General features: G+C 39.9%; 48 non-coding genes and 3 pseudogenes across 48 annotated transcripts; all 51 read left to right on the plus strand.

The window, feature by feature from the left end:
* The first annotated feature begins 291 nt into the window (after positions 1–291).
* LOC146015307 (5S ribosomal RNA) lies at positions 292–410 on the plus strand. The gene has a single exon (XR_014448232.1). It is a non-coding gene; the product is annotated as a 5S ribosomal RNA (ribosomal RNA).
* A 345-nt stretch (positions 411–755) lies between these two features.
* Positions 756–874, plus strand: LOC146017180 (5S ribosomal RNA). The gene has a single exon (XR_014450052.1). It is a non-coding gene; the product is annotated as a 5S ribosomal RNA (ribosomal RNA).
* A 346-nt stretch (positions 875–1,220) lies between these two features.
* Positions 1,221–1,339, plus strand: LOC146014308 (5S ribosomal RNA). Its single transcript, XR_014447257.1, has one exon. It is a non-coding gene; the product is annotated as a 5S ribosomal RNA (ribosomal RNA).
* Positions 1,340–1,684: 345 nt separating this feature from the next.
* On the plus strand, positions 1,685–1,803 carry LOC146017256 (5S ribosomal RNA). Its single transcript, XR_014450129.1, has one exon. It is a non-coding gene; the product is annotated as a 5S ribosomal RNA (ribosomal RNA).
* A 346-nt stretch (positions 1,804–2,149) lies between these two features.
* Positions 2,150–2,268, plus strand: LOC146013181 (5S ribosomal RNA). The gene has a single exon (XR_014446163.1). It is a non-coding gene; the product is annotated as a 5S ribosomal RNA (ribosomal RNA).
* Positions 2,269–2,613: 345 nt separating this feature from the next.
* On the plus strand, positions 2,614–2,732 carry LOC146011909 (5S ribosomal RNA). Its single transcript, XR_014445090.1, has one exon. It is a non-coding gene; the product is annotated as a 5S ribosomal RNA (ribosomal RNA).
* A 345-nt stretch (positions 2,733–3,077) lies between these two features.
* Positions 3,078–3,196, plus strand: LOC146016669 (5S ribosomal RNA). The gene has a single exon (XR_014449552.1). It is a non-coding gene; the product is annotated as a 5S ribosomal RNA (ribosomal RNA).
* A 345-nt stretch (positions 3,197–3,541) lies between these two features.
* On the plus strand, positions 3,542–3,660 carry LOC146014867 (5S ribosomal RNA). The gene has a single exon (XR_014447808.1). It is a non-coding gene; the product is annotated as a 5S ribosomal RNA (ribosomal RNA).
* A 346-nt stretch (positions 3,661–4,006) lies between these two features.
* On the plus strand, positions 4,007–4,125 carry LOC146014310 (5S ribosomal RNA). The gene has a single exon (XR_014447258.1). It is a non-coding gene; the product is annotated as a 5S ribosomal RNA (ribosomal RNA).
* Positions 4,126–4,470: 345 nt separating this feature from the next.
* Positions 4,471–4,589, plus strand: LOC146013182 (5S ribosomal RNA). The gene has a single exon (XR_014446164.1). It is a non-coding gene; the product is annotated as a 5S ribosomal RNA (ribosomal RNA).
* A 345-nt stretch (positions 4,590–4,934) lies between these two features.
* Positions 4,935–5,053, plus strand: LOC146015988 (5S ribosomal RNA). The gene has a single exon (XR_014448894.1). It is a non-coding gene; the product is annotated as a 5S ribosomal RNA (ribosomal RNA).
* Positions 5,054–5,399: 346 nt separating this feature from the next.
* LOC146016437 (5S ribosomal RNA) lies at positions 5,400–5,518 on the plus strand. Its single transcript, XR_014449329.1, has one exon. It is a non-coding gene; the product is annotated as a 5S ribosomal RNA (ribosomal RNA).
* Positions 5,519–5,863: 345 nt separating this feature from the next.
* Positions 5,864–5,982, plus strand: LOC146010821 (5S ribosomal RNA; annotated as a pseudogene).
* Positions 5,983–6,327: 345 nt separating this feature from the next.
* Positions 6,328–6,446, plus strand: LOC146014801 (5S ribosomal RNA). Its single transcript, XR_014447744.1, has one exon. It is a non-coding gene; the product is annotated as a 5S ribosomal RNA (ribosomal RNA).
* Positions 6,447–6,791: 345 nt separating this feature from the next.
* On the plus strand, positions 6,792–6,910 carry LOC146015989 (5S ribosomal RNA). The gene has a single exon (XR_014448895.1). It is a non-coding gene; the product is annotated as a 5S ribosomal RNA (ribosomal RNA).
* A 346-nt stretch (positions 6,911–7,256) lies between these two features.
* On the plus strand, positions 7,257–7,375 carry LOC146014781 (5S ribosomal RNA). The gene has a single exon (XR_014447725.1). It is a non-coding gene; the product is annotated as a 5S ribosomal RNA (ribosomal RNA).
* A 345-nt stretch (positions 7,376–7,720) lies between these two features.
* Positions 7,721–7,839, plus strand: LOC146016694 (5S ribosomal RNA). The gene has a single exon (XR_014449576.1). It is a non-coding gene; the product is annotated as a 5S ribosomal RNA (ribosomal RNA).
* A 345-nt stretch (positions 7,840–8,184) lies between these two features.
* Positions 8,185–8,303, plus strand: LOC146015308 (5S ribosomal RNA). The gene has a single exon (XR_014448233.1). It is a non-coding gene; the product is annotated as a 5S ribosomal RNA (ribosomal RNA).
* Positions 8,304–8,649: 346 nt separating this feature from the next.
* LOC146013183 (5S ribosomal RNA) lies at positions 8,650–8,768 on the plus strand. The gene has a single exon (XR_014446165.1). It is a non-coding gene; the product is annotated as a 5S ribosomal RNA (ribosomal RNA).
* Positions 8,769–9,113: 345 nt separating this feature from the next.
* Positions 9,114–9,232, plus strand: LOC146015366 (5S ribosomal RNA). Its single transcript, XR_014448290.1, has one exon. It is a non-coding gene; the product is annotated as a 5S ribosomal RNA (ribosomal RNA).
* A 346-nt stretch (positions 9,233–9,578) lies between these two features.
* On the plus strand, positions 9,579–9,697 carry LOC146014812 (5S ribosomal RNA). Its single transcript, XR_014447755.1, has one exon. It is a non-coding gene; the product is annotated as a 5S ribosomal RNA (ribosomal RNA).
* Positions 9,698–10,042: 345 nt separating this feature from the next.
* On the plus strand, positions 10,043–10,161 carry LOC146013184 (5S ribosomal RNA). The gene has a single exon (XR_014446166.1). It is a non-coding gene; the product is annotated as a 5S ribosomal RNA (ribosomal RNA).
* A 345-nt stretch (positions 10,162–10,506) lies between these two features.
* LOC146011089 (5S ribosomal RNA) lies at positions 10,507–10,625 on the plus strand (annotated as a pseudogene).
* A 346-nt stretch (positions 10,626–10,971) lies between these two features.
* LOC146014069 (5S ribosomal RNA) lies at positions 10,972–11,090 on the plus strand. Its single transcript, XR_014447027.1, has one exon. It is a non-coding gene; the product is annotated as a 5S ribosomal RNA (ribosomal RNA).
* A 345-nt stretch (positions 11,091–11,435) lies between these two features.
* Positions 11,436–11,554, plus strand: LOC146017257 (5S ribosomal RNA). Its single transcript, XR_014450130.1, has one exon. It is a non-coding gene; the product is annotated as a 5S ribosomal RNA (ribosomal RNA).
* Positions 11,555–11,900: 346 nt separating this feature from the next.
* Positions 11,901–12,019, plus strand: LOC146013185 (5S ribosomal RNA). The gene has a single exon (XR_014446167.1). It is a non-coding gene; the product is annotated as a 5S ribosomal RNA (ribosomal RNA).
* A 345-nt stretch (positions 12,020–12,364) lies between these two features.
* Positions 12,365–12,483, plus strand: LOC146011921 (5S ribosomal RNA). Its single transcript, XR_014445101.1, has one exon. It is a non-coding gene; the product is annotated as a 5S ribosomal RNA (ribosomal RNA).
* A 345-nt stretch (positions 12,484–12,828) lies between these two features.
* LOC146014598 (5S ribosomal RNA) lies at positions 12,829–12,947 on the plus strand. The gene has a single exon (XR_014447547.1). It is a non-coding gene; the product is annotated as a 5S ribosomal RNA (ribosomal RNA).
* Positions 12,948–13,292: 345 nt separating this feature from the next.
* Positions 13,293–13,411, plus strand: LOC146016587 (5S ribosomal RNA). The gene has a single exon (XR_014449474.1). It is a non-coding gene; the product is annotated as a 5S ribosomal RNA (ribosomal RNA).
* Positions 13,412–13,757: 346 nt separating this feature from the next.
* On the plus strand, positions 13,758–13,876 carry LOC146014311 (5S ribosomal RNA). Its single transcript, XR_014447259.1, has one exon. It is a non-coding gene; the product is annotated as a 5S ribosomal RNA (ribosomal RNA).
* A 345-nt stretch (positions 13,877–14,221) lies between these two features.
* LOC146013186 (5S ribosomal RNA) lies at positions 14,222–14,340 on the plus strand. The gene has a single exon (XR_014446168.1). It is a non-coding gene; the product is annotated as a 5S ribosomal RNA (ribosomal RNA).
* Positions 14,341–14,685: 345 nt separating this feature from the next.
* Positions 14,686–14,804, plus strand: LOC146015990 (5S ribosomal RNA). Its single transcript, XR_014448896.1, has one exon. It is a non-coding gene; the product is annotated as a 5S ribosomal RNA (ribosomal RNA).
* Positions 14,805–15,150: 346 nt separating this feature from the next.
* On the plus strand, positions 15,151–15,269 carry LOC146016552 (5S ribosomal RNA). Its single transcript, XR_014449441.1, has one exon. It is a non-coding gene; the product is annotated as a 5S ribosomal RNA (ribosomal RNA).
* A 345-nt stretch (positions 15,270–15,614) lies between these two features.
* Positions 15,615–15,733, plus strand: LOC146010823 (5S ribosomal RNA; annotated as a pseudogene).
* Positions 15,734–16,078: 345 nt separating this feature from the next.
* LOC146014825 (5S ribosomal RNA) lies at positions 16,079–16,197 on the plus strand. The gene has a single exon (XR_014447767.1). It is a non-coding gene; the product is annotated as a 5S ribosomal RNA (ribosomal RNA).
* Positions 16,198–16,542: 345 nt separating this feature from the next.
* On the plus strand, positions 16,543–16,661 carry LOC146015991 (5S ribosomal RNA). Its single transcript, XR_014448897.1, has one exon. It is a non-coding gene; the product is annotated as a 5S ribosomal RNA (ribosomal RNA).
* A 346-nt stretch (positions 16,662–17,007) lies between these two features.
* On the plus strand, positions 17,008–17,126 carry LOC146014782 (5S ribosomal RNA). Its single transcript, XR_014447726.1, has one exon. It is a non-coding gene; the product is annotated as a 5S ribosomal RNA (ribosomal RNA).
* A 345-nt stretch (positions 17,127–17,471) lies between these two features.
* On the plus strand, positions 17,472–17,590 carry LOC146016695 (5S ribosomal RNA). The gene has a single exon (XR_014449577.1). It is a non-coding gene; the product is annotated as a 5S ribosomal RNA (ribosomal RNA).
* Positions 17,591–17,935: 345 nt separating this feature from the next.
* LOC146015309 (5S ribosomal RNA) lies at positions 17,936–18,054 on the plus strand. Its single transcript, XR_014448234.1, has one exon. It is a non-coding gene; the product is annotated as a 5S ribosomal RNA (ribosomal RNA).
* Positions 18,055–18,400: 346 nt separating this feature from the next.
* LOC146013187 (5S ribosomal RNA) lies at positions 18,401–18,519 on the plus strand. The gene has a single exon (XR_014446169.1). It is a non-coding gene; the product is annotated as a 5S ribosomal RNA (ribosomal RNA).
* A 345-nt stretch (positions 18,520–18,864) lies between these two features.
* On the plus strand, positions 18,865–18,983 carry LOC146015310 (5S ribosomal RNA). The gene has a single exon (XR_014448235.1). It is a non-coding gene; the product is annotated as a 5S ribosomal RNA (ribosomal RNA).
* Positions 18,984–19,329: 346 nt separating this feature from the next.
* Positions 19,330–19,448, plus strand: LOC146014836 (5S ribosomal RNA). Its single transcript, XR_014447778.1, has one exon. It is a non-coding gene; the product is annotated as a 5S ribosomal RNA (ribosomal RNA).
* A 345-nt stretch (positions 19,449–19,793) lies between these two features.
* Positions 19,794–19,912, plus strand: LOC146016289 (5S ribosomal RNA). Its single transcript, XR_014449185.1, has one exon. It is a non-coding gene; the product is annotated as a 5S ribosomal RNA (ribosomal RNA).
* Positions 19,913–20,257: 345 nt separating this feature from the next.
* LOC146017562 (5S ribosomal RNA) lies at positions 20,258–20,376 on the plus strand. Its single transcript, XR_014450430.1, has one exon. It is a non-coding gene; the product is annotated as a 5S ribosomal RNA (ribosomal RNA).
* A 346-nt stretch (positions 20,377–20,722) lies between these two features.
* Positions 20,723–20,841, plus strand: LOC146016847 (5S ribosomal RNA). Its single transcript, XR_014449730.1, has one exon. It is a non-coding gene; the product is annotated as a 5S ribosomal RNA (ribosomal RNA).
* A 345-nt stretch (positions 20,842–21,186) lies between these two features.
* LOC146013188 (5S ribosomal RNA) lies at positions 21,187–21,305 on the plus strand. The gene has a single exon (XR_014446170.1). It is a non-coding gene; the product is annotated as a 5S ribosomal RNA (ribosomal RNA).
* Positions 21,306–21,650: 345 nt separating this feature from the next.
* Positions 21,651–21,769, plus strand: LOC146017258 (5S ribosomal RNA). The gene has a single exon (XR_014450131.1). It is a non-coding gene; the product is annotated as a 5S ribosomal RNA (ribosomal RNA).
* Positions 21,770–22,115: 346 nt separating this feature from the next.
* LOC146013189 (5S ribosomal RNA) lies at positions 22,116–22,234 on the plus strand. Its single transcript, XR_014446171.1, has one exon. It is a non-coding gene; the product is annotated as a 5S ribosomal RNA (ribosomal RNA).
* Positions 22,235–22,579: 345 nt separating this feature from the next.
* On the plus strand, positions 22,580–22,698 carry LOC146011957 (5S ribosomal RNA). The gene has a single exon (XR_014445135.1). It is a non-coding gene; the product is annotated as a 5S ribosomal RNA (ribosomal RNA).
* A 346-nt stretch (positions 22,699–23,044) lies between these two features.
* LOC146014847 (5S ribosomal RNA) lies at positions 23,045–23,163 on the plus strand. The gene has a single exon (XR_014447789.1). It is a non-coding gene; the product is annotated as a 5S ribosomal RNA (ribosomal RNA).
* A 345-nt stretch (positions 23,164–23,508) lies between these two features.
* Positions 23,509–23,627, plus strand: LOC146014015 (5S ribosomal RNA). The gene has a single exon (XR_014446975.1). It is a non-coding gene; the product is annotated as a 5S ribosomal RNA (ribosomal RNA).
* Positions 23,628–23,713: the final 86 nt, after the last annotated feature.

Raw genomic sequence — 23,713 nt, forward strand, 5'->3', positions numbered from 1 at the left:
TTTTCTTTTTATTGCCAGCACAGACATTTGGAAGAGGTCAAACAGACACAATAGCCATCACCTAAAGACTTACCAAACTGTTTAGGCCCAATTCCAACTGCTTTTGGCAGCTAAACAGTGTTGAGCCTCTTTAGTAGTTTAATTTAAGACCCCCTGCTAATATCATGTCCTGTAGGTCTTTTTACATTACCAACACATGATTTTTTTCAGTAAGCCAATACAGTTAGGAAACTTTTTTATTAGCTTACCTGGTGATAGAAGTAGAAGAGGGCAAAAAAGTGCATGTATCTCACCTACAGCCATACCACATTGGATAGGCCCAATCTCGTCTGATCTTGGAAGCTAAGCAGTGTTGGGCCTGGTTAGTACTTGGGTGGGAGACCACATGGGAACACCAGGTGCTGTATGTTTTTTCACATTACAGGCAAATTGTTTTTATTCTCTAGCTATTTAAATTGGAAACTTTTTATTTTTATTGCCAGCACAGACATTTGGAAGAGGTCAAACAGACACAATAGCCATCACCTAAAGACTTACCACACTGTTTAGGCTCAATTACAACTGCTTTTGGCAGCTAAACAGTGTTGAGCCTCTTTTGTAGTTTAATTTAAGACCCCCTGCTAATATCATGTCCTGTAGGTCTTTTTACATTACCAACACATGATTTTTTTCAGTAAACCAATACAGTTAGGAAACTTTTGTATTAGCTTACCTGGTGATAGAAGTAGAAGAGGGCAAAAAAGTGCCTTTAACTCACCTACAGCCATACCACAGTGGATAAGCCCAATCTCGTCTGATCTTCGAAGCTAAGCAGTGTTGGGCCTGGTTAGTACTTGGGTGGGAGACCACATGGGAACACCAGGTGCTGTAGGTTTTTTCACATTACTGGCAAATTGTTTTTATTCTCTAGCTATTTATATTGGAAACTTTTTTATTTTTATTGCCAGCACAGACATTTGGAAGAGGTCAAACAGACACAATAGCCATCACCTAAAGACTTACCACACTGTTTAGGCTCAATTCCAACTGCTTTTGGCAGCTAAACAGTGTTGAGCCTCTTTTGTAGTTTAATTTAAGACCCCCTGCTAATATCATGTCCTGTAGGTCTTTTTACATTACCAACACATGATTTTTTTCAGTAAGCCAATACAGTTAGGAAACTTTTGTATTAGCTTACCTGGTGATAGAAGTAGAAGAGGGCAAAAAAGTGCCTTTAACTCACCTACAGCCATACCACGTTGGATAGGCCCAATCTCGTCTGATCTTGGAAGCTAAGCAGTGTTGGGCCTGGTTAGTACTTGGGTGGGAGACCACATGGGAACACCAGGTGCTGTAGGTTTTTTCACATTACTGGCAAATTGTTTTTATTCTCTAGCTATTTAAATAGGAAACTTTTTCTTTTTATTGCCAGCACAGACATTTGGAAGAGGTCAAACAGACACAATAGCCATCACCTAAAGACTTACCACACTGTTTAGGACCAATTCCAACTGCTTTTGGCAGCTAAACAGTGTTGAGCCTCTTTTGTAGTTTAATTTAAGACCCCTTGCTAATATCATGTCCTGTAGGTCTTTTTACATTACCAACGCATGATTTTTTTCAGTAAGCCAATACAGTTAGGAAACTTTTGTATTAGCTTACCTGGTGATAGAAGTAGAAGAGGGCAAAAAAGTGCCTGTATCTCACCTACAGCCATACCACATTGGATAGGCCCAATCTCGTCTGATCTTGGAAGCTAAGCAGTGTTGAGCCTGGTTAGTACTTGTGTGGGAGACCACCTGGGAACACCAGGTGCTGTAGGTTTTTTCACATTACAGGCAAATTGTTTTTATTCTCTAGCTATTTAAATTGGAAACTTTTTCTTTTTATTGCCAGTACAGACATTTGGAAGAGGTCAAACAGACACAATAGCCATCACCTAAAGACTTACCACACTGTTTAGGCCCAATTCCAACTGCTTTTGGCAGCTAAACAGTGTTGAGCCTCTTTTGTAGTTTAATTTAAGACCCCCCTGCTAATATCATGTCCTGTAGGTCTTTTTACATTACCAACACATGATTTTTTTCAGTAAGCCAATACAGTTAGGAAACTTTTGTATTAGCTTACCTGGTGATAGAAGTAGAAGAGGGCAAAAAAGTGCCTTTAACTCACCTACAGCCATACCACATTGGATAGGCCCAATCTCGTCTGATCTTGGAAGCTAAGCAGTGTTGGGCCTGGTTAGTACTTGGGTGGGAGACCACATGGGAACACCAGGTGCTGTAGGTTTTTTCACATTACTGGCAAATTGTTTTTATTCTCTAGCTATTTAAATAGGAAACTTTTTCTTTTTATTGCCAGCACAGACATTTGGAAGAGGTCAAACAGACACAATAGCCATCACCTAAAGACTTACCAAACTGTTTAGGCCCAATTCCAACTGCTTTTGGCAGCTAAACAGTGTTGAGCCTCTTTAGTAGTTTAATTTAAGACCCCCTGCTAATATCATGTCCTGTAGGTCTTTTTACATTACCAACACATGATTTTTTTCAGTAAGCCAATACAGTTAGGAAACTTTTTTATTAGCTTACCTGGTGATAGAAGTAGAAGAGGGCAAAAAAGTGCCTGTATCTCACCTACAGCCATACCACATTGGATAGGCCCAATCTCATCTGATCTTGGAAGCTAAGCAGTGTTGGGCCTGGTTAGTACTTGGGTGGGAGACCACATGGGAACACCAGGTGCTGTAGGTTTTTTCATATTACAGGCAAATTGTTTTTATTCTCTAGCTATTTAAATTGGAAACTTTTTCTTTTTATTGCCAGTACAGACATTTGGAAGAGGTCAAACAGACACAATAGCCATCACCTAAAGACTTACCACACTGTTTAGGCCCAATTCCAACTGCTTTTGGCAGCTTAACAATGTTGAGCCTCTTTAGTAGTTTAATTTAAGACCCCCTGCTAATATCATGTCCTGTAGGTCTTTTTACATTACCAACACATGATTTTTTTCAGTAAGCCAATACAGTTAGGAAACTTTTGTATTAGCTTACCTGGTGATAGAAGTAGAAGAGGGCAAAAAAGTGCCTTTAACTCACATACAGCCATACCACATTGGATAGGCCCAATCTCGTCTGATCTTGGAAGCTAAGCAGTGTTGGGCCTGGTTAGTACTTGTGTGGGAGACCACCTGGGAACACCAGGTGCTGTAGGTTTTTTCACATTACAGGCAAATTGTTTTTATTCTCTAGCTATTTATATTGGAAACTTTTTCTTTTTATTGCCAGCACAGACATTTGGAAGAGGTCAAACAGACACAATAGCCATCACCTAAAGACTTACCACACTGTTTAGGCTCAATTCCAACTGCTTTTGGCAGCTAAACAGTGTTGAGCCTCTTTAGTAGTTTAATTTAAGACCCCCTGCTAATATCATGTCCTGTAGGTCTTTTTACATTACCAACACATGATTTTTTTCAGTAAGCCAATACAGTTAGGAAACTTTTGTATTAGCTTACCTGGTGATAGAAGTAGAAGAGGGCAAAAAAGTGCCTTTAACTCACCTACAGCCATACCACATTGGATAGGCCCAATCTCGTCTGATCTTGGAAGCTAAGCAGTGTTGGGCCTGGTTAGTACTTGGGTGGGAGACCACCTGGGAACACCAGGTGCTGTAGGGTTTTTCACATTACAGGCAAATTGTTTTTATTCTCTAGCTATTTATATTGGAAACTTTTTCTTTTTATTGCCAGCACAGACATTTGGAAGAGGTCAAACAGACACAATAGCCATCACCTAAAGACTTACCACACTGTTTAGGCTCAATTCCAACTGCTTTTGGCAGCTAAACAGTGTTGAGCCTCTTTTGTAGTTTAATTTAAGACCCCCTGCTAATATCATGTCCTGTAGGTCTTTTTACATTACCAACACATGATTTTTTTTCAGTAAGCCAATACAGTTAGGAAACTTTTGTATTAGCTTACCTGGTGATAGAAGTAGAAGAGGGCAAAAAAGTGCCTTTAACTCACCTACAGCCATACCACGTTGGATAGGCCCAATCTCGTCTGATCTTGGAAGCTAAGCAGTGTTGGGCCTGGTTAGTACTTGGGTGGGAGACCACATGGGAACACCAGGTGCTGTAGGTTTTTTCACATTACTGGCAAATTGTTTTTATTCTCTAGCTATTTAAATAGGAAACTTTTTCTTTTTATTGCCAGCACAGACATTTGGAAGAGGTCAAACAGACACAATAGCCATCACCTAAAGACTTACCACACTGTTTAGGCCCAATTCCAACTGCTTTTGGCAGCTAAACAGTGTTGAGCCTCTTTAGTAGTTTAATTTAAGACCCCCTGCTAATATCATGTCCTGTAGGTCTTTTTACATTACCAACACATGATTTTTTTCAGTAAGCCAATACAGTTAGGAAACTTTTTTATTAGCTTACCTGGTGATAGAAGTAGAAGAGGGCAAAAAAGTGCCTGTATCTCACCTACAGCCATACCACATTGGATAGGCCCAATCTCGTCTGATCTTGGAAGCTAAGCAGTGTTGGGCCTGGTTAGTACTTGGGTGGGAGACCACATGGGAACACCAGGTGCTGTAGGTTTTTTCACATTACAGGCAAATTGTTTTTATTCTCTAGCTATTTAAATTGGAAACTTTTTCTTTTTATTGCCAGTACAGACATTTGGAAGAGGTCAAACAGACACAATAGCTATCACCTAAAGACTTACCACACTGTTTAGGCTCAATTCCAACTGCTTTTGGCAGCTAAACAGTGTTGAGCCTCTTTTGTAGTTTAATTTAAGACCCCTTGCTAATATCATGTCCTGTAGGTTTTTTTACATTACCAACACATGATTTTTTTCAGTAAGCCAATACAGTTAGGAAACTTTTGTATTAGCTTACCTGGTGATAGAAGTAGAAGAGGGCAAAAAAGTGCCTGTATCTCACCTACAGCCATACCACATTGGATAGGCCCAATCTCGTCTGATCTTGGAAGCTAAGCAGTGTTGAGCCTGGTTAGTACTTGGGTGGGAGACCACCTGGGAACACCAGGTGCTGTAGGTTTTTTCACATTACAGGCAAATTGTTTTTATTCTCTAGCTATTTAAATTGGAAACTTTTTCTTTTTATTGCCAGTACAGACATTTGGAAGAGGTCAAACAGACACAATAGCCATCACCTAAAGACTTACCACACTGTTTAGGCCCAATTCCAACTGCTTTTGGCAGCTAAACAGTGTTGAGCCTCTTTTGTAGTTTAATTTAAGACCCCCCTGCTAATATCATGTCCTGTAGGTCTTTTTACATTACCAACACATGATTTTTTTCAGTAAGCCAATACAGTTAGGAAACTTTTGTATTAGCTTACCTGGTGATAGAAGTAGAAGAGGGCAAAAAAGTGCCTTTAACTCACCTACAGCCATACCACATTGGATAGGCCCAATCTCGTCTGATCTTGGAAGCTAAGCAATGTTGGGCCTGGTTAGTACTTGGGTGGGAGACCACATGGGAACACCAGGTGCTGTAGGTTTTTTCACATTACAGGCAAATTGTTTTTATTCTCTAGCTATTTAAATTGGAAACTTTTTCTTTTTATTGCCAGCACAGACATTTGGAAGAGGTCAAACAGACACAATAGCCATCACCTAAAGACTTACCACACTGTTTAGGCTCAATTACAACTGCTTTTGGCAGCTAAACAGTGTTGAGCCTCTTTTGTAGTTTAATTTAAGACCCCCTGCTAATATCATGTCCTGTAGGTCTTTTTACATTACCAACACATGATTTTTTTCAGTAAACCAATACAGTTAGGAAACTTTTGTATTAGCTTACCTGGTGATAGAAGTAGAAGAGGGCAAAAAAGTGCCTTTAACTCACCTACAGCCATACCACAGTGGATAGGCCCAATCTCGTCTGATCTTCGAAGCTAAGCAGTGTTGGGCCTGGTTAGTACTTGGGTGGGAGACCACATGGGAACACCAGGTGCTGTAGTTTATTTCACATTACTGGCAAATTGTTTTTATTCTCTAGCTATTTAAATTGGAAACTTTTTCTTTTTATTGCCAGTACAGACATTTGGAAGAGGTCAAACAGACACAATAGCCATTACCTAAAGACTTACCACACTGTTTTAGCCCAATTCCAACTGCTTTTGGCAGCTAAACAGTGTTGAGCCTGTTTAGTAGTTTAATTTAAGACCCCCTGCTAATATCATGTCCTGTAGGTCTTTTTACATTACCAACACATGATTTTTTTCAGTAAGCCAATACAGTTAGGAAACTTTTTTATTAGCTTACCTGGTGATAGAAGTAGAAGAGGGCAAAAAAGTGCATGTATCTCACCTACAGCCATACCACATTGGATAGGCCCAATCTCGTCTGATCTTGGAAGCTAAGCAGTGTTGGGCCTGGTTAGTACTTGGGTGGGAGACCACCTGGGAACACCAGGTGCTGTAGGTTTTTTCACATTACTGGCAAATTGTTTTTATTCTCTAGCTATTTAAATTGGAAACTTTTTCTTTTTATTGCCAGCACAGACATTTGGAAGAGGTCAAACAGACACAATAGCCATCACCTAAAGACTTACCACACTGTTTAGGCTCAATTCCAACTGCTTTTGGCAGCTAAACAGTGTTGAGCCTCTTTTGTAGTTTAATTTAAGACCCCTTGCTAATATCATGTCCTGTAGGTCTTTTTACATTACCAACACATGATTTTTTTCAGTAAGCCAATACAGTTAGGAAACTTTTGTATTAGCTTACCTGGTGATAGAAGTAGAAGAGGGCAAAAAAGTGCCTGTATCTCACCTACAGCCATACCACATTGGATAGGCCCAATCTCGTCTGATCTTGGAAGCTAAGCAGTGTTGAGCCTGGTTAGTACTTGGGTGGGAGACCACCTGGGAACACCAGGTGCTGTAGGTTTTTTCACATTACAGGCAAATTGTTTTTATTCTCTAGCTATTTAAATTGGAAACTTTTTCTTTTTATTGCCAGTACAGACATTTGGAAGAGGTCAAACAGACACAATAGCCATCACCTAAAGACTTACCACACTGTTTAGGCCCAATTCCAACTGCTTTTGGCAGCTAAACAGTGTTGAGCCTCTTTTGTAGTTTAATTTAAGACCCCCCTGCTAATATCATGTCCTGTAGGTCTTTTTACATTACCAACACATGATTTTTTTCAGTAAGCCAATACAGTTAGGAAACTTTTGTATTAGCTTACCTGGTGATAGAAGTAGAAGAGGGCAAAATAGTGCCTTTAGCTCACCTACAGCCATACCACATTGGATAGGCCCAATCTCATCTGATTTTGGAAGCTAAGCAGTGTTGGGCCTGGTTAGTACTTGGGTGGGAGACCACATGGGAACACCAGGTGCTGTAGGTTTTTTCACATTACTGGCAAATTGTTTTTATTCTCTAGCTATTTAAATAGGAAACTTTTTCTTTTTATTGCCAGCACAGACATTTGGAAGAGGTCAAACAGACACAATAGCCATCACCTAAAGACTTACCAAACTGTTTAGGCCCAATTCCAACTGCTTTTGGCAGCTAAACAGTGTTGAGCCTCTTTAGTAGTTTAATTTAAGACCCCCTGCTAATATCATGTCCTGTAGGTCTTTTTACATTACCAACACATGATTTTTTTCAGTAAGCCAATACAGTTAGGAAACTTTTTTATTAGCTTACCTGGTGATAGAAGTAGAAGAGGGCAAAAAAGTGCCTGTATCTCACTTACAGCCATACCACATTGGATAGGCCCAATCTCGTCTGATCTTGGAAGCTAAGCAGTGTTGGGCCTGGTTAGTACTTGGGTGGGAGACCACATGGGAACACCAGGTGCTATAGGTTTTTTCACATTACTGGCAAATTGTTTTTATTCTCTAGCTATTTAAATAGGAAACTTTTTCTTTTTATTGCCAGCACAGACATTTGGAAGAGGTCAAACAGACACAATAGCCATCACCTAAAGACTTACCAAACTGTTTAGGCCCAATTCCAACTGCTTTTGGCAGCTAAACAGTGTTGAGCCTCTTTAGTAGTTTAATTTAAGACCCCCTGCTAATATCATGTCCTGTAGGTCTTTTTACATTACCAACACATGATTTTTTTCAGTAAGCCAATACAGTTAGGAAACTTTTTTATTAGCTTACCTGGTGATAGAAGTAGAAGAGGGCAAAAAAGTGCATGTATCTCACCTACAGCCATACCACATTGGATAGGCCCAATCTCGTCTGATCTTGGAAGCTAAGCAGTGTTGGGCCTGGTTAGTACTTGGGTGGGAGACCACATGGGAACACCAGGTGCTGTATGTTTTTTCACATTACAGGCAAATTGTTTTTATTCTCTAGCTATTTAAATTGGAAACTTTTTATTTTTATTGCCAGTACAGACATTTGGAAGAGGTCAAACAGACACAATAGCCATCACATAAAGACTTACCACACTGTTTAGGCCCAATTCCAACTGCTTTTGGCAGCTAAACAGTGTTGAGCCTGTTTAGTAGCTTAATTTAAGACCCCCCTGCTAATATCATGTCCTGTAGGTCTTTTTACATTACCAACACATGATTTTTTTCAGTAAGCCAATACAGTTAGGAAACTTTTGTATTAGCTTACCTGGTGATAGAAGTAGAAGAGGGCAAAAAAGTGCCTTTAACTCACCTACAGCCATACCACATTGGATAGGCCCAATCTCGTCTGATCTTGGAAGCTAAGCAGTGTTGGGCCTGGTTAGTACTTGGGTGGGAGACCACATGGGAACACCAGGTGCTGTAGGTTTTTTCACATTACTGGCAAATTGTTTTTATTCTCTAGCTATTTAAATAGGAAACTTTTTCTTTTTATTGCCAGCACAGACATTTGGAAGAGGTCAAACAGACACAATAGCCATCACCTAAAGACTTACCAAACTGTTTAGGCCCAATTCCAACTGCTTTTGGCAGCTAAACAGTATTGAGCCTCTTTAGTAGTTTAATTTAAGACCCCCTGCTAATATCATGTCCTGTAGGTCTTTTTACATTACCAACACATGATTTTTTTCAGTAAGCCAATACAGTTAGGAAACTTTTTTATTAGCTTACCTGGTGATAGAAGTAGAAGAGGGCAAAAAAGTGCCTGTATCTCACCTACAGCCATACCACATTGGATAGGCCCAATCTCGTCTGATCTTGGAAGCTAAGCAGTGTTGGGCCTGGTTAGTACTTGGGTGGGAGACCACATGGGAACACCAGGTGCTGTCGGTTTTTTCACATTACAGGCAAATTGTTTTTATTCTCTAGCTATTTAAATTGGAAACTTTTTATTTTTATTGCCAGTACAGACATTTGGAAGAGGTCAAACAGACACAATAGCCATCACATAAAGACTTACCACACTGTTTAGGCCCAATTCCAACTGCTTTTGGCAGCTAAACAGTGTTGAGCCTGTTTAGTAGCTTAATTTAAGACCCCCTGCTAATATCATGTCCTGTAGGTCTTTTTACATTACCAACACATGATTTTTTTTAAGTAAGCCAATACAGTTAGGAAACTTTTTTATTAGCTTACCTGGTGATAGAAGTAGAAGAGGGCAAAAAAGTGCCTGTATCTCACCTACAGCCATACCACATTGGATAGGCCCAATCTCGTCTGATCTTGGAAGCTAAGCAGTGTTGGGCCTGGTTAGTACTTGGGTGGGAGACCACCTGGGAACACCAGGTGCTGTAGGTTTTTTCACATTATTGGCAAATTGTTTTCATTCTCTAGCTATTTAAATTGGAAACTTTTTCTTTTGATTGCCAGCACAGACATTTGGAAGAGGTCAAACAGACACAATAGCCATCACCTAAAGACTTACCACACTGTTTAGGCTCAATTCCAACTGCTTTTGGCAGCTAAACAGTGTTGAGCCTCTTTAGTAGTTTAATTTAAGACCCCCTGCTAATATCATGTCCTGTAGGTCTTTTTACATTACCAACACATGATTTTTTTCAGTAAGCCAATACAGTTAGGAAACTTTTGTATTAGCTTACCTGGTGATAGAAGTAGAAGAGGGCAAAAAAGTGCCTGTATCTCACCTACAGCCATACCACATTGGATAGGCCCAATCTCGTCTGATCTTGGAAGCTAAGCAGTGTTGGGCCTGGTTAGTACTTGGGTGGGAGACCACATGGGAACACCAGGTGCTGTAGGTTTTTTCACATTACAGGCCAATTGTTTTTATTCTCTAGCTATTTAAATTGGAAACTTTTTCTTTTTATTGCCAGCACAGACATTTGGAAGAGGTCAAACAGACACAATAGCCATCACCTAAAGACTTACCACACTGTTTAGGCTCAATTACAACTGCTTTTGGCAGCTAAACAGTGTTGAGCCTCTTTTGTAGTTTAATTTAAGACCCCCTGCTAATATCATGTCCTGTAGGTCTTTTTACATTACCAACACATGATTTTTTTCAGTAAACCAATACAGTTAGGAAACTTTTGTATTAGCTTACCTGGTGATAGAAGTAGAAGAGGGCAAAAAAGTGCCTTTAACTCACCTACAGCCATACCACAGTGGATAAGCCCAATCTCGTCTAATCTTCGAAGCTAAGCAGTGTTGGGCCTGGTTAGTACTTGGGTGGGAGACCACATGGGAACACCAGGTGCTGTAGGTTTTTTCACATTACTGGCAAATTGTTTTTATTCTCTAGCTATTTATATTGGAAACTTTTTTATTTTTATTGCCAGCACAGACATTTGGAAGAGGTCAAACAGACACAATAGCCATCACCTAAAGACTTACCACACTGTTTAGGCTCAATTCCAACTGCTTTTGGCAGCTAAACAGTGTTGAGCCTCTTTTGTAGTTTAATTTAAGACCCCCTGCTAATATCATGTCCTGTAGGTCTTTTTACATTACCAACACATGATTTTTTTCAGTAAGCCAATACAGTTAGGAAACTTTTGTATTAGCTTACCTGGTGATAGAAGTAGAAGAGGGCAAAAAAGTGCCTTTAACTCACCTACAGCCATACCACGTTGGATAGGCCCAATCTCGTCCGATCTTGGAAGCTAAGCAGTGTTGGGCCTGGTTAGTACTTGGGTGGGAGACCACATGGGAACACCAGGTGCTGTAGGTTTTTTCACATTACTGGCAAATTGTTTTTATTCTCTAGCTATTTAAATAGGAAACTTTTTCTTTTTATTGCCAGCACAGACATTTGGAAGAGGTCAAACAGACACAATAGCCATCACCTAAAGACTTACCACACTGTTTAGGACCAATTCCAACTGCTTTTGGCAGCTAAACAGTGTTGAGCCTCTTTTGTAGTTTAATTTAAGACCCCTTGCTAATATCATGTCCTGTAGGTCTTTTTACATTACCAACGCATGATTTTTTTCAGTAAGCCAATACAGTTAGGAAACTTTTGTATTAGCTTACCTGGTGATAGAAGTAGAAGAGGGCAAAAAAGTGCCTGTATCTCACCTACAGCCATACCACATTGGATAGGCCCAATCTCGTCTGATCTTGGAAGCTAAGCAGTGTTGAGCCTGGTTAGTACTTGTGTGGGAGACCACCTGGGAACACCAGGTGCTGTAGGTTTTTTCACATTACAGGCAAATTGTTTTTATTCTCTAGCTATTTAAATTGGAAACTTTTTCTTTTTATTGCCAGTACAGACATTTGGAAGAGGTCAAACAGACACAATAGCCATCACCTAAAGACTTACCACACTGTTTAGGCCCAATTCCAACTGCTTTTGGCAGCTAAACAGTGTTGAGCCTCTTTTGTAGTTTAATTTAAGACCCCCCTGCTAATATCATGTCCTGTAGGTCTTTTTACATTACCAACACATGATTTTTTTCAGTAAGCCAATACAGTTAGGAAACTTTTGTATTAGCTTACCTGGTGATAGAAGTAGAAGAGGGCAAAAAAGTGCCTTTAACTCACCTACAGCCATACCACATTGGATAGGCCCAATCTCGTCTGATCTTGGAAGCTAAGCAGTGTTGGGCCTGGTTAGTACTTGGGTGGGAGACCACATGGGAACACCAGGTGCTGTAGGTTTTTTCACATTACTGGCAAATTGTTTTTATTCTCTAGCTATTTAAATAGGAAACTTTTTCTTTTTATTGCCAGCACAGACATTTGGAAGAGGTCAAACAGACACAATAGCCATCACCTAAAGACTTACCAAACTGTTTAGGCCCAATTCCAACTGCTTTTGGCAGCTAAACAGTGTTGAGCCTCTTTAGTAGTTTAATTTAAGACCCCCTGCTAATATCATGTCCTGTAGGTCTTTTTACATTACCAACACATGATTTTTTTCAGTAAGCCAATACAGTTAGGAAACTTTTTTATTAGCTTACCTGGTGATAGAAGTAGAAGAGGGCAAAAAAGTGCCTGTATCTCACCTACAGCCATACCACATTGGATAGGCCCAATCTCATCTGATCTTGGAAGCTAAGCAGTGTTGGGCCTGGTTAGTACTTGGGTGGGAGACCACATGGGAACACCAGGTGCTGTAGGTTTTTTCATATTACAGGCAAATTGTTTTTATTCTCTAGCTATTTAAATTGGAAACTTTTTCTTTTTATTGCCAGTACAGACATTTGGAAGAGGTCAAACAGACACAATAGCCATCACCTAAAGACTTACCACACTGTTTAGGCCCAATTCCAACTGCTTTTGGCAGCTTAACAATGTTGAGCCTCTTTAGTAGTTTAATTTAAGACCCCCTGCTAATATCATGTCCTGTAGGTCTTTTTACATTACCAACACATGATTTTTTTCAGTAAGCCAATACAGTTAGGAAACTTTTGTATTAGCTTACCTGGTGATAGAAGTAGAAGAGGGCAAAAAAGTGCCTTTAACTCACCTACAGCCATACCACATTGGATAGGCCCAATCTCGTCTGATCTTGGAAGCTAAGCAGTGTTGGGCCTGGTTAGTACTTGTGTGGGAGACCACCTGGGAACACCAGGTGCTGTAGGTTTTTTCACATTACAGGCAAATTGTTTTTATTCTCTAGCTATTTATATTGGAAACTTTTTCTTTTTATTGCCAGCACAGACATTTGGAAGAGGTCAAACAGACACAATAGCCATCACCTAAAGACTTACCACACTGTTTAGGCTCAATTCCAACTGCTTTTGGCAGCTAAACAGTGTTGAGCCTCTTTAGTAGTTTAATTTAAGACCCCCTGCTAATATCATGTCCTGTAGGTCTTTTTACATTACCAACACATGATTTTTTTCAGTAAGCCAATACAGTTAGGAAACTTTTGTATTAGCTTACCTGGTGATAGAAGTAGAAGAGGGCAAAAAAGTGCCTTTAACTCACCTACAGTTATACCACATTGGATAGGCCCAATCTCGTCTGATCTTGGAAGCTAAGCAGTGTTGGGCCTGGTTAGTACTTGGGTGGGAGACCACCTGGGAACACCAGGTGCTGTAGGGTTTTTCACATTACAGGCAAATTGTTTTTATTCTCTAGCTATTTATATTGGAAACTTTTTCTTTTTATTGCCAGCACAGACATTTGGAAGAGGTCAAACAGACACAATAGCCATCACCTAAAGACTTACCACACTGTTTAGGCTCAATTCCAACTGCTTTTGGCAGCTAAACAGTGTTAAGCCTCTTTTGTAGTTTAATTTAAGACCCCCTGCTAATATCATGTCCTGTAGGTCTTTTTACATTACCAACACATGATTTTTTTTCAGTAAGCCAATACAGTTAGGAAACTTTTGTATTAGCTTACCTGGTGATAGAAGTAGAAGAGGGCAAAAAAGTGCCTTTAACTCACCTACAGCCATACCACGTTGGATAGGCCCAATCTCGTCTGATCTTGGAAGCTAAGCAGTGTTGGGCCTGGTTAGTACTTGGGTGGGAGACCACATGGGAACACCAGGTGCTGTAGGTTTTTTCACATTACTGGCAAATTGTTTTTATTCTCTAGCTATTTAAATAGGAAACTTTTTCTTTTTATTGCCAGCACAGACATTTGGAAGAGGTCAAACAGACACAATAGCCATCACCTAAAGACTTACCACACTGTTTAGGCCCAATTCCAACTGCTTTTGGCAGCTAAACAGTGTTGAGCCTCTTTAGTAGTTTAATTTAAGACCCCCTGCTAATATCATGTCCTGTAGGTCTTTTTACATTACCAACACATGATTTTTTTCAGTAAGCCAATACAGTTAGGAAACTTTTTTATTAGCTTACCTGGTGATAGAAGTAGAAGAGGGCAAAAAAGTGCCTGTATCTCACCTACAGCCATACCACATTGGATAGGCCCAATCTCGTCTGATCTTGGAAGCTAAGCAGTGTTGGGCCTGGTTAGTACTTGGGTGGGAGACCACATGGGAACACCAGGTGCTGTAGGTTTTTTCACATTACAGGCAAATTGTTTTTATTCTCTAGCTATTTAAATTGGAAACTTTTTCTTTTTATTGCCAGTACAGACATTTGGAAGAGGTCAAACAGACACAATAGCTATCACCTAAAGACTTACCACACTGTTTAGGCTCAATTCCAACTGCTTTTGGCAGCTAAACAGTGTTGAGCCTCTTTTGTAGTTTAATTTAAGACCCCTTGCTAATATCATGTCCTGTAGGTTTTTTTACATTACCAACACATGATTTTTTTCAGTAAGCCAATACAGTTAGGAAACTTTTGTATTAGCTTACCTGGTGATAGAAGTAGAAGAGGGCAAAAAAGTGCCTGTATCTCACCTACAGCCATACCACATTGGATAGGCCCAATCTCGTCTGATCTTGGAAGCTAAGCAGTGTTGAGCCTGGTTAGTACTTGGGTGGGAGACCACCTGGGAACACCAGGTGCTGTAGGTTTTTTCACATTACAGGCAAATTGTTTTTATTCTCTAGCTATTTAAATTGGAAACTTTTTCTTTTTATTGCCAGTACAGACATTTGGAAGAGGTCAAACAGACACAATAGCCATCACCTAAAGACTTACCACACTGTTTAGGCCCAATTCCAACTGCTTTTGGCAGCTAAACAGTGTTGAGCCTCTTTTGTAGTTTAATTTAAGACCCCCCTGCTAATATCATGTCCTGTAGGTCTTTTTACATTACCAACACATGATTTTTTTCAGTAAGCCAATACAGTTAGGAAACTTTTGTATTAGCTTACCTGGTGATAGAAGTAGAAGAGGGCAAAAAAGTGCCTTTAACTCACCTACAGCCATACCACATTGGATAGGCCCAATCTCGTCTGATCTTGGAAGCTAAGCAATGTTGGGCCTGGTTAGTACTTGGGTGGGAGACCACATGGGAACACCAGGTGCTGTAGGTTTTTTCACATTACAGGCAAATTGTTTTTATTCTCTAGCTATTTAAATTGGAAACTTTTTCTTTTTATTGCCAGCACAGACATTTGGAAGAGGTCAAACAGACACAATAGCCATCACCTAAAGACTTACCACACTGTTTAGGCTCAATTACAACTGCTTTTGGCAGCTAAACAGTGTTGAGCCTCTTTTGTAGTTTAATTTAAGACCCCCTGCTAATATCATGTCCTGTAGGTCTTTTTACATTACCAACACATGATTTTTTTCAGTAAACCAATACAGTTAGGAAACTTTTGTATTAGCTTACCTGGTGATAGAAGTAGAAGAGGGCAAAAAAGTGCCTTTAACTCACCTACAGCCATACCACAGTGGATAGGCCCAATCTCGTCTGATCTTCGAAGCTAAGCAGTGTTGGGCCTGGTTAGTACTTGGGTGGGAGACCACATGGGAACACCAGGTGCTGTAGTTTATTTCACATTACTGGCAAATTGTTTTTATTCTCTAGCTATTTAAATTGGAAACTTTTTCTTTTTATTGCCAGTACAGACATTTGGAAGAGGTCAAACAGACACAATAGCCATTACCTAAAGACTTACCACACTGTTTTAGCCCAATTCCAACTGCTTTTGGCAGCTAAACAGTGTTGAGCCTGTTTAGTAGTTTAATTTAAGACCCCCTGCTAATATCATGTCCTGTAGGTCTTTTTACATTACCAACACATGATTTTTTTCAGTAAGCCAATACAGTTAGGAAACTTTTTTATTAGCTTACCTGGTGATAGAAGTAGAAGAGGGCAAAAAAGTGCATGTATCTCACCTACAGCCATACCACATTGGATAGGCCCAATCTCGTCTGATCTTGGAAGCTAAGCAGTGTTGGGCCTGGTTAGTACTTGGGTGGGAGACCACCTGGGAACACCAGGTGCTGTAGGTTTTTTCACATTACTGGCAAATTGTTTTTATTCTCTAGCTATTTAAATTGGAAACTTTTTCTTTTTATTGCCAGCACAGACATTTGGAAGAGGTCAAACAGACACAATAGCCATCACCTAAAGACTTACCACACTGTTTAGGCTCAATTCCAACTGCTTTTGGCAGCTAAACAGTGTTGAGCCTCTTTTGTAGTTTAATTTAAGACCCCTTGCTAATATCATGTCCTGTAGGTCTTTTTACATTACCAACACATGATTTTTTTCAGTAAGCCAATACAGTTAGGAAACTTTTGTATTAGCTTACCTGGTGATAGAAATAGAAGAGGGCAAAAAAGTGCCTGTATCTCACCTACAGCCATACCACATTGGATAGGCCCAATCTCGTCTGATCTTGGAAGCTAAGCAGTGTTGAGCCTGGTTAGTACTTGGGTGGGAGACCACCTGGGAACACCAGGTGCTGTAGGTTTTTTCACATTACAGGCAAATTGTTTTTATTCTCTAGCTATTTAAATTGGAAACTTTTTCTTTTTATTGCCAGTACAGACATTTGGAAGAGGTCAAACAGACACAATAGCCATCACCTAAAGACTTACCACACTGTTTAGGCCCAATTCCAACTGCTTTTGGCAGCTAAACAGTGTTGAGCCTCTTTTGTAGTTTAATTTAAGACCCCCCTGCTAATATCATGTCCTGTAGGTCTTTTTACATTACCAACACATGATTTTTTTCAGTAAGCCAATACAGTTAGGAAACTTTTGTATTAGCTTACCTGGTGATAGAAGTAGAAGAGGGCAAAATAGTGCCTTTAGCTCACCTACAGCCATACCACATTGGATAGGCCCAATCTCATCTGATTTTGGAAGCTAAGCAGTGTTGGGCCTGGTTAGTACTTGGGTGGGAGACCACATGGGAACACCAGGTGCTGTAGGTTTTTTCACATTACTGGCAAATTGTTTTTATTCTCTAGCTATTTAAATAGGAAACTTTTTCTTTTTATTGCCAGCACAGACATTTGGAAGAGGTCAAACAGACACAATAGCCATCACCTAAAGACTTACCAAACTGTTTAGGCCCAATTCCAACTGCTTTTGGCAGCTAAACAGTGTTGAGCCTCTTTAGTAGTTTAATTTAAGACCCCCTGCTAATATCATGTCCTGTAGGTCTTTTTACATTACCAACACATGATTTTTTTCAGTAAGCCAATACAGTTAGGAAACTTTTTTATTAGCTTACCTGGTGATAGAAGTAGAAGAGGGCAAAAAAGTGCCTGTATCTCACTTACAGCCATACCACATTGGATAGGCCCAATCTCGTCTGATCTTGGAAGCTAAGCAGTGTTGGGCCTGGTTAGTACTTGGGTGGGAGACCACATGGGAACACCAGGTGCTATAGGTTTTTTCACATTACTGGCAAATTGTTTTTATTCTCTAGCTATTTAAATAGGAAACTTTTTCTTTTTATTGCCAGCACAGACATTTGGAAGAGGTCAAACAGACACAATAGCCATCACCTAAAGACTTACCAAACTGTTTAGGCCCAATTCCAACTGCTTTTGGCAGCTAAACAGTGTTGAGCCTCTTTAGTAGTTTAATTTAAGACCCCCTGCTAATATCATGTCCTGTAGGTCTTTTTACATTACCAACACATGATTTTTTTCAGTAAGCCAATACAGTTAGGAAACTTTTTTATTAGCTTACCTGGTGATAGAAGTAGAAGAGGGCAAAAAAGTGCATGTATCTCACCTACAGCCATACCACATTGGATAGGCCCAATCTCGTCTGATCTTGGAAGCTAAGCAGTGTTGGGCCTGGTTAGTACTTGGGTGGGAGACCACATGGGAACACCAGGTGCTGTATGTTTTTTCACATTACAGGCAAATTGTTTTTATTCTCTAGCTATTTAAATTGGAAACTTTTTATTTTTATTGCCAGTACAGACATTTGGAAGAGGTCAAACAGACACAATAGCCATCACATAAAGACTTACCACACTGTTTAGGCCCAATTCCAACTGCTTTTGGCAGCTAAACAGTGTTGAGCCTGTTTAGTAGCTTAATTTAAGACCCCCCTGCTAATATCATGTCCTGTAGGTCTTTTTACATTACCAACACATGATTTTTTTCAGTAAGCCAATACAGTTAGGAAACTTTTGTATTAGCTTACCTGGTGATAGAAGTAGAAGAGGGCAAAAAAGTGCCTTTAACTCACCTACAGCCATACCACATTGGATAGGCCCAATCTCGTCTGATCTTGGAAGCTAAGCAGTGTTGGGCCTGGTTAGTACTTGGGTGGGAGACCACATGGGAACACCAGGTGCTGTAGGTTTTTTCACATTACTGGCAAATTGTTTTTATTCTCTAGCTATTTAAATAGGAAACTTTTTCTTTTTATTGCCAGCACAGACATTTGGAAGAGGTCAAACAGACACAATAGCCATCACCTAAAGACTTACCAAACTGTTTAGGCCCAATTCCAACTGCTTTTGGCAGCTAAACAGTATTGAGCCTCTTTAGTAGTTTAATTTAAGACCCCCTGCTAATATCATGTCCTGTAGGTCTTTTTACATTACCAACACATGATTTTTTTCAGTAAGCCAATACAGTTAGGAAACTTTTTTATTAGCTTACCTGGTGATAGAAGTAGAAGAGGGCAAAAAAGTGCCTGTATCTCACCTACAGCCATACCACATTGGATAGGCCCAATCTCGTCTGATCTTGGAAGCTAAGCAGTGTTGGGCCTGGTTAGTACTTGGGTGGGAGACCACATGGGAACACCAGGTGCTGTATGTTTTTTCACATTACAGGCAAATTGTTTTTATTCTCTAGCTATTTAAATTGGAAACTTTTTATTTTTATTGCCAGTACAGACATTTGGAAGAGGTCAAACAGACACAATAGCCATCACATAAAGACTTACCACACTGTTTAGGCCCAATTCCAACTGCTTTTGGCAGCTAAACAGTGTTGAGCCTGTTTAGTAGCTTAATTTAAGACCCCCTGCTAATATCATGTCCTGTAGGTCTTTTTACATTACCAACACATGATTTTTTTTAAGTAAGCCAATACAGTTAGGAAACTTTTTTATTAGCTTACCTGGTGATAGAAGTAGAAGAGGGCAAAAAAGTGCCTGTATCTCACCTACAGCCATACCACATTGGATAGGCCCAATCTCGTCTGATCTTGGAAGCTAAGCAGTGTTGGGCCTGGTTAGTACTTGGGTGGGAGACCACCTGGGAACACCAGGTGCTGTAGGTTTTTTCACATTACTGGCAAATTGTTTTCATTCTCTAGCTATTTAAATTGGAAACTTTTTCTTTTTATTGCCAGCACAGACATTTGGAAGAGGTCAAACAGACACAATAGCCATCACCTAAAGACTTACCACACTGTTTAGGCTCAATTCCAACTGCTTTTGGCAGCTAAACAGTGTTGAGCCTCTTTAGTAGTTTAATTTAAGACCCCCTGCTAATATCATGTCCTGTAGGTCTTTTTACATTACCAACACATGATTTTTTTCAGTAAGCCAATACAGTTAGGAAACTTTTGTATTAGCTTACCTGGTGATAGAAGTAGAAGAGGGCAAAAAAGTGCCTGTATCTCACCTACAGCCATACCACATTGGATAGGCCCAATCTCGTCTGATCTTGGAAGCTAAGCAGTGTTGGCCCTGGTTAGTACTTGGGTGGGAGACCACATGGGAACACCAGGTGCTGTAGGTTTTTTCACATTACAGGCAAATTGTTTTTATTCTCTAGCTATTTAAATTGGAAACTTTTTCTTTTTATTGCCAGCACAGACATTTGGAAGAGGTCAAACAGACACAATAGCCATCACCTAAAGACTTACCACACTGTTTAGGCTCAATTACAACTGCTTTTGGCAGCTAAACAGTGTTGAGCCTCTTTTGTAGTTTAATTTAAGACCCCCTGCTAATATCATGTCCTGTAGGTCTTTTTACATTACCAACACATGATTTTTTTCAGTAAACCAATACAGTTAGGAAACTTTTGTATTAGCTTACCTGGTGATAGAAGTAGAAGAGGGCAAAAAAGTGCCTTTAACTCACCTACAGCCATACCACAGTGGATAGGCCCAATCTCGTCTGATCTTCGAAGCTAAGCAGTGTTGGGCCTGGTTAGTACTTGGGTGGGAGACCACATGGGAACACCAGGTGCTGTAGGTTTTTTCACATTACTGGCAAATTGTTTTTATTCTCTAGCTATTTATATTGGAAACTTTTTTCTTTTTATTGCCAGCACAGACATTTGGAAGAGGTCAAACAGACACAATAGCCATCACCTAAAGACTTACCACACTGTTTAGGCTCAATTCCAACTGCTTTTGGCAGCTAAACAGTGTTGAGCCTCTTTTGTAGTTTAATTTAAGACCCCCTGCTAATATCATGTCCTGTAGGTCTTTTTACATTACCAACACATGATTTTTTTCAGTAAGCCAATACAGTTAGGAAACTTTTGTATTAGCTTACCTGGTGATAGAAGTAGAAGAGGGCAAAAAAGTGCCTTTAACTCACTTACAGCCATACCACGTTGGATAGGCCCAATCTCGTCTGATCTTGGAAGCTAAGCAGTGTTGGGCCTGGTTAGTACTTGTGTGGGAGACCACATGGGAACACCAGGTGCTGTAGGTTTTTTCACATTACTGGCAAATTGTTTTTATTCTCTAGCTATTTAAATAGGAAACTTTTTCTTTTTATTGCCAGCACAGACATTTGGAAGAGGTCAAACAGACACAATAGCCATCACCTAAAGACTTACCACACTGTTTAGGACCAATTCCAACTGCTTTTGGCAGCTAAACAGTGTTGAGCCTCTTTAGTAGTTTAATTTAAGACCCCCTGCTAATATCATGTCCTGTAGGTCTTTTTACATTACCAACACATGATTTTTTTCAGTAAGCCAATACAGTTAGGAAACTTTTTTATTAGCTTACCTGGTGATAGAAGTAGAAGAGGGCAAAAAAGTGCCTGTATCTCACCTACAGCCATACCACATTGGATAGGCCCAATCTCGTCTGATCTTGGAAGCTAAGCAGTGTTGGGCCTGGTTAGTACTTGGGTGGGAGACCACATGGGAACACCAGGTGCTGTAGGTTTTTTCACATTACAGGCAAATTGTTTTTATTCTCTAGCTATTTAAATTGGAAACTTTTTCTTTTTATTGCCAGTACAGACATTTGGAAGAGGTCAAACAGACACAATAGCCATCACCTAAAGACTTACCACACTGTTTAGGCTCAATTCCAACTGCTTTTGGCAGCTAAACAGTGTTGAGCCTCTTTTGTAGTTTAATTTAAGACCCCTTGCTAATATCATGTCCTGTAGGTCTTTTTACATTACCAACGCATGATTTTTTTCAGTAAGCCAATACAGTTAGGAAACTTTTGTATTAGCTTACCTGGTGATAGAAGTAGAAGAGGGCAAAAAAGTGCCTGTATCTCACCTACAGCCATACCACATTGGATAGGCCCAATCTCGTCTGATCTTGGAAGCTAAGCAGTGTTGAGCCTGGTTAGTACTTGTGTGGGAGACCACCTGGGAACACCAGGTGCTGTAGGTTTTTTCACATTACAGGCAAATTGTTTTTATTCTCTAGCTATTTAAATTGGAAACTTTTTCTTTTTATTGCCAGTACAGACATTTGGAAGAGGTCAAACAGACACAATAGCCATCACCTAAAGACTTACCACACTGTTTAGGCCCAATTCCAACTGCTTTTGGCAGCTAAACAGTGTTGAGCCTCTTTTGTAGTTTAATTTAAGACCCCCCTGCTAATATCATGTCCTGTAGGTCTTTTTACATTACCAACACATGATTTTTTTCAGTAAGCCAATACAGTTAGGAAACTTTTGTATTAGCTTACCTGGTGATAGAAGTAGAAGAGGGCAAAAAAGTGCCTTTAACTCACCTACAGCCATACCACATTGGATAGGCCCAATCTCGTCTGATCTTGGAAGCTAAGCAGTGTTGGGCCTGGTTAGTACTTGGGTGGGAGACCACATGGGAACACCAGGTGCTGTAGGTTTTTTCACATTACTGGCAAATTGTTTTTATTCTCTAGCTATTTAAATAGGAAACTTTTTCTTTTTATTGCCAGCACAGACATTTGGAAGAGGTCAAACAGACACAATAGCCATCACCTAAAGACTTACCAAACTGTTTAGGCCCAATTCCAACTGCTTTTGGCAGCTAAACAGTGTTGAGCCTCTTTAGTAGTTTAATTTAAGACCCCCTGCTAATATCATGTCCTGTAGGTCTTTTTACATTACCAACACATGATTTTTTTCAGTAAGCCAATACAGTTAGGAAACTTTTTTATTAGCTTACCTGGTGATAGAAGTAGAAGAGGGCAAAAAAGTGCCTGTATCTCACCTACAGCCATACCACATTGGATAGGCCCAATCTCATCTGATCTTGGAAGCTAAGCAGTGTTGGGCCTGGTTAGTACTTGGGTGGGAGACCACATGGGAACACCAGGTGCTGTAGGTTTTTTCACATTACAGGCAAATTGTTTTTATTCTCTAGCTATTTAAATTGGAAACTTTTTCTTTTTATTGCCAGTACAGACATTTGGAAGAGGTCAAACAGACACAATAGCCATCACATAAAGACTTACCACACTGTTTAGGCCCAATTCCAACTGCTTTTGGCAGCTAAACAGTGTTGAGCCTGTTTAGTAGCTTAATTTAAGACCCCCTGCTAATATCATGTCCTGTAGGTCTTTTTACATTACCAACACATGATTTTTTTTAAGTAAGCCAATACAGTTAGGAAACTTTTTTATTAGCTTACCTGGTGATAGAAGTAGAAGAGGGCAAAAAAGTGCCTGTATCTCACCTACAGCCATACCACATTGGATAGGCCCAATCTCGTCTGATCTTGGAAGCTAAGCAGTGTTGGGCCTGGTTAGTACTTGGGTGGGAGACCACCTGGGAACACCAGGTGCTGTAGGTTTTTTCACATTACTGGCAAATTGTTTTCATTCTCTAGCTATTTAAATTGGAAACTTTTTCTTTTTATTGCCAGCACAGACATTTGGAAGAGGTCAAACAGACACAATAGCCATCACCTAAAGACTTACCACACTGTTTAGGCTCAATTCCAACTGCTTTTGGCAGCTAAACAGTGTTGAGCCTCTTTAGTAGTTTAATTTAAGACCCCCTGCTAATATCATGTCCTGTAGGTCTTTTTACATTACCAACACATGATTTTTTTCAGTAAGCCAATACAGTTAGGAAACTTTTGTATTAGCTTACCTGGTGATAGAAGTAGAAGAGGGCAAAAAAGTGCCTGTATCTCACCTACAGCCATACCACATTGGATAGGCCCAATCTCGTCTGATCTTGGAAGCTAAGCAGTGTTGGGCCTGGTTAGTACTTGGGTGGGCGACCACATGGGAACACCAGGTGCTGTAGGTTTTTTCACATTACAGGCAAATTGTTTTTATTCTCTAGCTATTTAAATTGGAAACTTTTTCTTTTTATTGCCAGCACAGACATTTGGA

The sequence above is a fragment of the Crinia signifera genome, chromosome 6 (genome assembly GCF_055691185.1).
Source record: "Crinia signifera chromosome 6, ASM5569118v1, whole genome shotgun sequence".
In the NCBI taxonomy this organism is placed as follows: Eukaryota; Metazoa; Chordata; class Amphibia; order Anura; family Myobatrachidae; genus Crinia; species Crinia signifera.